Source organism: Vigna unguiculata, chromosome 1 (genome assembly GCF_004118075.2).
Source record: "Vigna unguiculata cultivar IT97K-499-35 chromosome 1, ASM411807v1, whole genome shotgun sequence".
Taxonomy (NCBI): Eukaryota; Viridiplantae; Streptophyta; class Magnoliopsida; order Fabales; family Fabaceae; genus Vigna; species Vigna unguiculata.
Window position 1 is genome coordinate 34509507 of NC_040279.1, and position 11616 is coordinate 34521122.

At 28.9% G+C, this 11616-nt stretch overlaps 1 pseudogene; it reads left to right on the plus strand.

Annotated features, from left to right (window-relative positions):
• Window positions 1-872: 872 nt before the first annotated feature.
• LOC114176794 lies at window positions 873-3338 on the plus strand (annotated as a pseudogene).
• The last annotated feature ends 8278 nt before the right edge of the window (window positions 3339-11616 follow it).

Consider the following 11616-nt stretch of genomic DNA (forward strand, 5'->3'; position numbering starts at 1 on the left):
TCTTTTCATTTCTTTATAAATTTTTGCTATTTTTCTTTATTCAAAATAACCTCATTTTTACTTACTTATCTTTTTTCTCAAATCTATCTATCAAATTTATCCATAATACAAACACAGCAAGCAATTCGAGGATTTCCAAATAAAAGATTGATGAATAACTGACCACTTTTTGTTATCTGCTAAATTGATGTCTCGTTTGTGAACAATTTCATTTGCTTCATCATACAACTTGAGATAAACCAAACAATACTTTTAAAAAATTACACTTTTCTAGCAGAAGAAAGGCAACCACAGCACAGCTGAAACAAATAAATTCATATGGGCCTTGGCTTAAATGGGCTTACCAATACACCATTTGTTACGCATGTTGCATTCGACCGGACCAGAATTTAGGTACATTTACGAACGAAATTCATCGAATCCTTACTCTTTTGTCTTCTCTTTGGATAGTGGAGCGGGTAGAGTTTGGAGAGGATGTCGATCACGCGAACAAAAAAGAGAAAACAAAAATGAACACAACGATTCAGGTCACATTTTATTAGAAAGAAAAATGGATGAAAAAAGAAGAAGAAGAATAAGATAAAAACATACAAGTTATAGAGATAGAGAGTACCCAAATCACGTAAAATAAAGCAAGAAGCCAGGGATAACGATTAATTATTTGTGTCACATACACGTCCTCGTCCAAAACAATAGTAGAGCTTCAAAAGTTAGCTTGGACACACAAGTTGTATTCAATATATAGTTAAAATTTTGTCTTGGCAATACTTAACATAAGTGGTCATGGCGAAATCTAAAGCGTTGGATTGCACATTTTTCGTATAAAGCGGTGGCCACATCCAGTTTACCATTGATTCCAGGCTCTACTCCAATAGTGGCTTCTTAGGACCACCACGCTCAGTGCTAGTCCCTTTCTCCATTCATATAATTGTACTTACCACAAAATTATTATCCCATCTTTTTCTTTTCCTCAAATACCTCATAACATCCTTCCCCTCATTCCACCGCCCTTTATTTCCAAAAACCACCGCGTCAAACTATAATCATTTCTTCCGTGTGCAACTTTTTTTTCCTCACATATAGGGAAACAAAACCAATCTTCCCACACCCCACTCAATCCATATACATTCATCCCTATATTACAATTTCTTTTTTGGAACACGTGCCTCGTCCTAATCTCTACAGATTAACCACATTGGTCGAAATCGCTATAGTTTCTGTCTGTATATATATTCGTGGTTCTGTGTAGCCTCATCTCACTTCAATCAAAGTGTTTGATCCCATAATACAACAGAAGTGAAAAATGGTGGTGGCAGAGTTGAGAGGAGGAATGAAGAGTTTGGGCTACCATGTTATCACCGGGCGTTGGTTCATGCTGTTTGCATCTTTACTTATCATGTCTGTTGCTGGGGCAACCTATATGTTCGGAGCATACTCTAACGAGGTTAAAACCTCTTTGGGGTACGACCAGTCCACTCTAAACTTGATCAGCTTCTTCAAAGACCTAGGTGCCAACGTTGGAGTCATATCTGGGTTGGTCAACGAGGTAACACCACCCTGGGTGGTACTCTCAATAGGGGTTCTTATGAACTTCTTTGGCTACTTCATGATATGGCTTGCAGTCTCTGGCCGCATTGCCAAGCCCCAGCTTTGGAAAATGTGTCTCTACATTTGCATCGGCGCAAATTCTCAAACCTTTGCCAACACTGGTGCTTTGGTCACATGTGTGAAGAACTTCCCAGGAAGCCGAGGTAGTCTTTTAGGCCTACTCAAAGGTTACGTTGGTCTAAGTGGTGCCATCATCACACAGCTCTACCATGCCTTCTACGGTGATCACAACCCTCAGGCCCTTATCTTACTCATTGCGTGGCTCCCTGCCGCTGTTTCCTTCCTTTTCCTTCCAACAATTCGGATATTCAACACAGTCCACCAGCCTAAGAACAACAGAGTTTTCTACCACCTTCTATATATTTCACTTTTCCTTGCAGGGTTTCTCATGGTTTTGATCCTCGTACAAAACAAGCTTAGTTTCTCAAGGATTGAGTACACAGTCGATGGCCTTGTTGTTCTCTCCTTTCTTCTTCTCCCACTCGCTGTGGTATTCAGAGAGGAGGTAAACCATTTAAAAGCCAAAACGCAAGGTTTGACCGATTCAGCACCCGAGTTGAAAGTAGTCACTGAAGTTACTCCACCTCAAATCATCGACCAAGAAGGGCTACCAAACACCACAAGTTCACATGAGAAAAGTTCATGTTTTAGGAACATACTCAACCCCCTAAGAGGGGAGAAGACTACACCATTTTGCAAGCACTTTTCAGTGTGGACATGCTGACTTTGTTCGTTGCAACAACGTTCGGTGCTGGCGGAACATTAACAGCCATAGACAATCTAGGACAGATTGGACACTCATTGGGTTACCCGAGTAAAAGCACGACAACCTTTGTGTCCTTGGTGAGCATATGGAACTACCTAGGAAGAGTAGCTGCTGGTTATGCCTCTGAAGTCCTCTTAGCCAAATACAAAGTCCCTCGTCCCTACATGGTCACTCTAGTTTTGCTTCTCTCTTGTGTGGGGCATATTCTGATAGCCCTTGGCATCCCAAACTCTCTCTACTTGTCTTCGGTGATTATTGGGTTTTGTTTTGGAGCTCAATGGCCACTGATGTTTGCAATTATATCAGAAATATTTGGCCTTAAATACTACTCCACGTTATACAACTTAGGAGGCGCGGCAAGCCCTGTTGGATCTTACATTCTAAACGTGAAAGTGGCTGGTGTTTTGTATGATAAAGAGGCTCTGAAACAGTTGAAGGCCAAAGGACTCACGAGAGAAGCAGGGAAGGACTTAACTTGCGTAGGAGTGCAATGCTACAGAATGGCTTTTATCATAATCACAGCTTCAACGTTGGTTGCGTGTTTAGCCTCGTTCATCTTGGCGCTGAGGACAAGAAAATTTTACAAAGGGGATATCTATAGAAAGTTTAGAACGGAACATGAAACAACAGAGAATGAGACGGAGATTACAAAGAATGGTGTTCGATGTTCTGGTTGAAATAGAAGGACACTCAAGGAACCAGAGAAAAACTATATAGAAAGAATGTGTTTAAGTTTAGTTGCAGTAAATGCATGGCTTTTTGTTGTACATTAATAAGTTTGGTTCTGTAGAATTAGTAAATGGTATAAGAAGCGTTAATACTTAGAGCATTTTCATCAGAGGAAAGAACTGCATGTTAATATTTTTCTCTCACGCCAAATTTATATGGGTGAAAAGGGAGAAGTTATCGTAAGATTTCAGGATAATTATTACATCTTTAAAATTCCCCTCAATATTTACCTTTCAAAAGTTCCTCAAGAAGCATAAGTTTTGGTAGAAACAAGACTAATTTTGAATCATATACAATAGTTTTTTTATATAATATATATACACGCATTTAATGACAAGCACAAGAGATCACAAAAAAATTACATGATTCAAATTTATTCATCTCACTCTTTCAGTTCTCACAAGTTACTGTTTAGTTACATTACAGATCATATGATCTCAACCAATCTAAACATGACATTGTTAACTATTTCCACCATAAATATATACAATTACATTAAAGTCATAAAGTTATGTTTTTAATTATTGTGTTCCTCATCAAAAGAGACCCACAAGTGGACCACTTGATAACTACATTACATTCATCTTATGAAGATAAAGTTGAACTAATTAATTTTATATTCACTTTTAGGTCTTCAATCTCCTTGCTTTTCCAATTCTTGTAATTTATTAGTATATAACTAATTGCTGCCGCAAAAATGTATACCCCATTAACAAATGCATCCACATTGATTTGGCATTCGTTGAATCCTTAAGATTTGTTTTAACACGTGGTCCATGAATAAATAAGATTATATGTCATTTCAAACCAAAACGAAATACAGTAGTGAACGAGAACCACATACGTATCTCTCTTTGTATATATACATATACCTATCGGCGTGACAGAGGAAAAGGTGACGAAGACAAAGTGGAATGGCCTTGGTAGAGCAACCTTAATTCACAGCCACATGAAGATAGTAGTGGTGAAGACTGGTACGTGCCAAAGATGAATATTGATCCAGAAACATAACGTGGGTGGGACCAAACCCTTTTCGTCATTCGTGACTGTGTTCACGAGAATTCATTCATTCAATCATGTCAACCCCTACGTACCACAAACCAGAATGTTTTGTCAACAATAAACGTTTACGTGTATATCATGAACATTCCTTTTAGTAAGTAATAAGTCAGAAACGCTAGTGAACAAAACCTAAGTGACTTCCCTTGTCAAGGAATCTAGGTTAGTTCGTTTGAACCTGTAAACGCTAATAACTCAATTCATTAAGCAAAACAGTGTGATAGTAAATTTATTTGTTAAATAGATTTGATTATTGAACAATCTTCAACACATTGAGCACATTTTAAAGAAGCAAAGCTGGACAATGTTATGATGAAATAACAACAAAATGGCATTAGACCTTTTTGGTATAACGTGATACATTTGTAATGGTATTACGAGGAATAATAATTACAAGAAAATTATCTATTAACTATAAATTTTAATAACAAAAAAAATATTAATAATTATAGTGATCAATTTATATATTAATATATAAAATAAAAAATTATAAGATACTAAAATAGTAATTAATATAAATAAAAAATTATAATAGGTCTTTAAATTGGTTTCTAAAATCCTTAAAATGATGCATATATATATATATATATATATATATATATATATATATATATAATCAACAAATATTAATCAGAGATCCAACAATTATAATAACAATAAAAAATAAATAAATGAGGAAAGAATAGAAGAAACCTGGGTTGAGACACGCATGATGTTATCCTTAAGAGAAAAAATGTCCCCACTATACATAGTAATACAAATATTATGTTTTTCAAATCATATGCATTTCTCTCTCAAGATACAATAACCCGTCAAATCAATCGAGTGCAGCGAAGGATCCCCAAACCTTATGAACATCAATGTCTTAAAGATAATGTTGAGAAGGAAAGAAAAACACTTCGAAGAAAACTCTAGTGTTTGTGGTTGTTTTGTTGTGTCTTTCTCCATGCACCTAGGTGGTATTTATAAGTAGAAAAGGTAGACACAAAGTAAATTATAATAAAAAATATAGTCGTTAACCATAAATCACATTAACCCATAAGAATATGAAAACTTTAGTAACGGTAGAATTTTTATTTTTATTATTTATTTTTTAAATTATAATAAAATATTTTCAACACGGATAGTGCCTACCTACAATCCGATCCACACAAAAAAAATGCACTCGCTACCTACCTTGCTACATGTGTAGGTTACCTGCCTATTTAAAAAATATTTGTGGGTATTTAAAAATCCGCGAGTACGGGTGGATACTCGCAAATATTTAAAAATATATATTTTATAAATTTTAAAATTAAAATTAAATAAAATTACAAAAAAATGTAAAATTAAATTAAATATAAATTTAAGTTAAATTTAATCTAATAAAAAATAAATTAAAATTTAATTTTAATTTAATCTAACTTAATAAAACATAATTTTAATTTTAATTTTAATTTTTTGCGGGTAAAGGGTACCCGCGAGTACAGATAGTAAGATACCTGCACCTAACCCGTTTATAAACGGGTATTAAAATACTTGCTATTCGCAAGTAACAAATACTTGTGGGTACCAACTGTACGCAACATATTTTATCTACGGATACCCGTGAACACGAGTATTTTTTCCATCCTTAGATAAAGTCACACATGATAAGGTGGAAAGCATGAGAGCACATTGATCACAAAGGAAGATCACCTTTGAAATAGAAAAAAAGGTGTTGTTTCTAATCAAAATGCTTTGTTAGCACAAGAATGACATGAGTAGATTTTGACGTTATAATATAAAGCTATTTGCGATGTCAAAAAAATATTATGTATAGGATAATTATGTAAATTTTTGTATATGGGTTAAGACACCCCAAAGTGTCCTATTATCTATATATTTACCGATAAAAAATAAGTATTGATTTCTAATATTTAGCTATCAGATTTTGACTATAAAAGGAGTTAGTTTATAAATTGATCATTAAATTTAATTATAAAAAAATTAGTTTCTAATTAATTAAAAATTAATTTGACGACCAATTAAAATTTTTTATTTTTACTAATAAAACTAACAATTTTTAATCACTCAAATTAGTTATTATTTAAAAATTTTGTTGTGGTAAATGAACTATACTAATGAATTATTAATGAAGGGTATTCAGGAAATGTGAAGAAACATCAAAAGAAAACATTTAGGGAAAAGGCAAGAGATTTACAAGAATATTGTTGACATGTTAAGAGAGTTACAAAAGTTCGGTGAAGGAAAATTGTCAATTTTTTATGAGTATATATAATGTGGAAGTATATGGTGAAGTTTTGAACACAAGAGTAAAATATTTTGCGAGAAAATAGTAAAAATTAGCGTGTAAAATATTGTGAAAGATTTTCGAGCACTTAACAAGAAAATGGAATTGTTGTTTGTTAAATTATATTTTATAACTGTTTGGTAAATTTTTATTGACGTTCAAATATGATTTTAAAATAAGTAGTTGACTCTAAAAGATTTGCTTCCAATGAAAAGTGCAAAAACATAAAAAATAATTCTCTATGAATTATTTATCTCTCACTATGTTTCCTAAGGATTGTTTTCACTTCTCTATCTGAATGTTTGTTTAAATATTATTCATTTATTAATATTAAAATGTAACATTTTGTCAAGAAAGGTTCTTATTAGTAAAATCATTAATTTAATGAATGGTTTAAAATTTTAATAAATACTTAATTCCCTTAAGGTATTAATTTAAAAAGAGTATATTAATTTTTTATACGTGTTTATTTATGACTGGTGGTATCGAGTCTCTCTATGTGTCTCTTAAATTTAATTAAATTTATGTGACAAATATTAAATTAAACATTGTTATGTCATTAATATTTCTAACCTTTTCTATATTTAGAATGTCATGAATTTAAAAGACTAATAATAATTAGAAGAAAATAACAATAATGTCATTATTGGACCAAAACCATATTTAAACAAATAAAAAAAAAAACTAATCAATTGAGAATTTTATATGACGTTTCATTGAACGATAATTAAACTGCATGACCTGGCCAGTTAAGATGAAAAGAATTTTTTTCGTCGATGTGAATTTAGTAAACAATTTAATTTATGAATATTATTAATCTAAAATATTTAATAATAAAAAATGTGATTATTTTAATTTCCCAAGAAAAAGTAAAAACCTTTTCTTATGAAGTGGTACTGTGGTAGTTTTTACTAAATATCTACATAAAATATTTTACATTATCAACATATGTAAATTAATAATTTAGATTTACAAAAAATGGGGAAGAGAAATATTTTTTTGCAGTCATAATTAATAACTAATTACAAAAGACAATGTGATCTGGAAATAAATTACCATGAGATAGAATATGCAAAATGCAATTATGTGGATGAAATAATAATGTGAATGAATGAATAAAGTTGCAATTTCAATTTGCAAAGAATAGCACTGAAGCAATTATAACCTATTTCGGTCGGCATTTCTCCCAACCAAACGCACCTTCCTTCCATCAAACTTCCCTTTCCTCTCATTTCATTACAACATTTATTCAAAATTCGATCATTACATCCTTTCAATTTCATATCTTTATTTTATTCACTACTTCCCTCATTTTCCATGAAATAGGGGGACATGCTTCTCATGATTTTTTGTTTCAGTTTTTTTAACATTAAATATATCTTTTTTGTGAGAGACACATTTTTTTGGTTAAATTTATTTTAATTTGTAATAAAACTTTTATGATCCTACATGTCAGTACTCGTTTTTATGCTAACTCTCAGGTTGCCAAAAATGGTAGGTCACGATCGCAGTTGGATCATTATCATCTCTGTCCTTAAACTTTCAAAACACAAAGCATATGATCTTATGATCCCACTTGAGAAGAAGATTTAAATTTATTATTAATTCGATTTGTTTTTCCAAAATTTTAATTGGGCCTTCAAATTTTAATCCCTCTTGATTTTCATTTTTCTAAATATGTTTTAATTTGAATTCTTTTTAATGCAATATTAAGACATTAGTTTCATATTACATATCCTGATTTTTGTTTATTATTTATTATTATTTTATTTCTTTTAAATAACTTTCACGTATCAAATTAGGATTTTATCATGTGTCAGTTTCTTGTTTTTCTATTTTTCTTTTTTTTTATTTTAATTTAAAAAAATGTCATTGTCAAATTAAGATTCTGTTTCGACTCACGTGTCATTATTATTACGAAAAATCTCGATTTGGTCTCTCTATTTGTTATGTTGATAAGTGATAGAATTTTAAAAAAAAAATAATAGCTAAGACCTGACATTTTTTTAATTAAAAAATTTAAAATAATCAAGAGTTAACATGTGACATAAAATTAACGTCGTGAGTGTTACACTAACAAAAATACCAATTTGAAACACATCTTAAAAAATAAGGATACATTTAAAATGACTTAAAATATGATAACTTAATTGAGATTTTGGAAAAAAAACAAAGACATTCCAATGATTTAATTTTTTATTTTTTTTAACAAGAACCAACCGTGTAAAAAATCATATAAAAGCGTGACAATTTAACCTGATTTTGTATAATATAATAATGTAAAGAAAAACATATTTATAATTTGTTTCAAAAATAAATGTTACATATGTTTTTGTCCTTAATTTTAAATGAAAATTAAAATTAATCTTATTTTTTAAAATTTAGGTAAAATTTAGTTCATAACTTTAGAGATGTGTGTCTTTTTAATAAGATCTTATTAAGTTTATTTGAGATTTCAAATGCATTTATTAACTAATATTGAAGCGAAAATATATCAAATGGTATAAACAACTCAAATGTTACCGTGAAACACATTTAAAACACAAAATAAACTTAATAAAATTTGGTTATCCACGCATTTCAGTATTTGAAAGTCTATATTGAACAATATTTTCGAAGAGAACCTAATTTTAATTTTCACCTAAAGTTAATGAATAAAAAACATATTTAACAAAAAAGCAACAAAATTTTAAAATAAAAAAACTAACTTATATACAAATTAAAACAATATTTTTTAAAATTAATAAAAAAGTTATATGTATATGCTAATTTTAATTCATGATTTTCTTTTTAAAATTCTTGTAAGTATTTTTCCCAATTAAATACTTCTTTATACGTAATACAATCTCTTGTCCATTTAAGTTTTTATAATATATAAAAAATAACTTACTTCCCATACATAAAAAAAAAAAACATTACCTTTACAGTTATAAAAATACACTATTATACACAAATTAGAATATATATAAACTCGCTTCAGTCTTATATAATTCCTTAATTATAAATTTTCAATATTGATACTATTATTTTTGAATATATATTTTATACATTACACTTATAAGAAACATTGTAAATTACTATCACTTCATTTATGTTACTAATATAATTTATCTTGTTAGTAATATATGTCTTTTAACTTGTTATGTTTTTTTTTCTATTTAAATTTTAATGTTCTTTTAATTGATTAATAAATAAAAAGAATATTGTATTATAATTTAAATAATTTTTTTTTATTATCTAATGACGGATCACTTCATTTTTTACATAGTAAAATGGAATAGATTAAAACGGGTTGATTGAGCATGTCAAAACGGGTCGAATTGATCGGTTTTGTCAAACTATTATATATGTGATATTTTTGTTTTAGTTATATTTTAATATCAGAAATTTTTTCAACATTTATTTTACATTATACCTCATTATTTTTTATTTTCATTTTTTCTTTAAAAATATATTTAAAGTTATTTTTTTACACTCCCATCAATATTGTGAAATAGTATCTAAATGATGTTAAACTACGTGAAATGGAAGTTTTATTTTTGTAATGACCATCCAACAGTAGGAAAAAATGAGCACAAAGTTTAGTTAATGAGTTTATTTTATTAGGTGGATGTACATACATGAGTATAATTCATTAGTAGTGAAATTTGATGGTGAAAAGATAACCTTTATTGCACATACATGAGTATTAATACTTAAACCTTGTGAAATGTGATGAATTATATATACACGTGTAATTTTTGCACAATGCAATTTTCACGTACTTTGGTTTAATGTAATATAAATACAGATAGATTAACTAAATTACATTGTAATTGGTTATCTATATTCATTTATCACCTTTATTAGGATAGGATATTGCAAGGATCATATATATAAAATCATATGTTTATGGTATGAATTTTAAAAATTCATTACTAGAGTATCATAAAATATTTACCACCTTAGATCATTTTTTTTTCTGATTTCAAAATATCAACAATCAAGTAAAAAAACTAAAAAATCAAATAAAAAATGAAAGTGTAAATCTTATAAAACCATTCCAAATAAAAATTGCAAAAAATATCTTCAAATTTATGACACATTGATACTAAAAAAGAAAACAAATTAAAACCTCATAATATAACCTTAAATAATTTTTCTTTCTCACATTATCACAAAGAAAAAACTAATTTATATTCTCAAACTAATACACATAATTATTAATTAAGACACTAATATTTAATTAATTATTAAGTTTAAATGTCTAAACTGATAGATGTTTAAATGATAAAATTGTGGTTTATTTCTTAAATAAAATGTTTCCAACATAATGAAAAAAGAAATATTAGTTATGTAACAATAATACATCATTATAATAATTATATTATTAAATTATACCTTACTTTTGCAAATTAAAAGAATTTTAAAACTGCCTAATGAAAGCTAAACAAATTACAAATTTTTTGTTTAAATTTAATGTCATATATTTTCTTCTGTGTGGCATTATACTCAAGTTGAATAAAATCAAACTGCATATACATGTTTAATTTATATTTTATTCGAACTATCTTTCTTTTTTTAAGAAAACACAAATAAAACTATATTACAAACACCTCGAATTATCAAAACTGGTGTCCTTTATTTTTTGTCTTCAGCATCCCTAATTAATCTTAATTATGATTTATTATCGTTTAACACGGACCTCGTTATAATTTGTATTTTACATTACCATCATAATAGTGTTATTTTATTGCTAACTCTAGTCACTCTTGTCCTATTCTTAGTACAATAAATTTTATCACTGAGAAAATGTACAGGTAAAATGTGAGATATGTGTAGTAAATAGGTTGAAATTAGCACTTTACAACACGTGGTACCCATACAACACTCTCAATAGTTTGAATTACAACAATTAAAAAAAAAATGATTTAGAGAAATGTTTTGATAATCATGATTTGTAAGATGTGAAAATAAAGAAACATTATTTTTAGGTCAAAGAAGGTTGATACAAAAGAGATTTTCTGTTCAGTTTAATTAAATGTCTGAACCTGGTAAACAAACAAAACTTTTAAAGTAAAACTATCATATTCTGATTGGTGTTTAAGTCCAACTCAGTGCATAAAAATCATATATTGATTCAGAGTGAATGTTTTCTTATTTGTGTTTAATATATGTAGGTACAAATACAGACAAAGACATG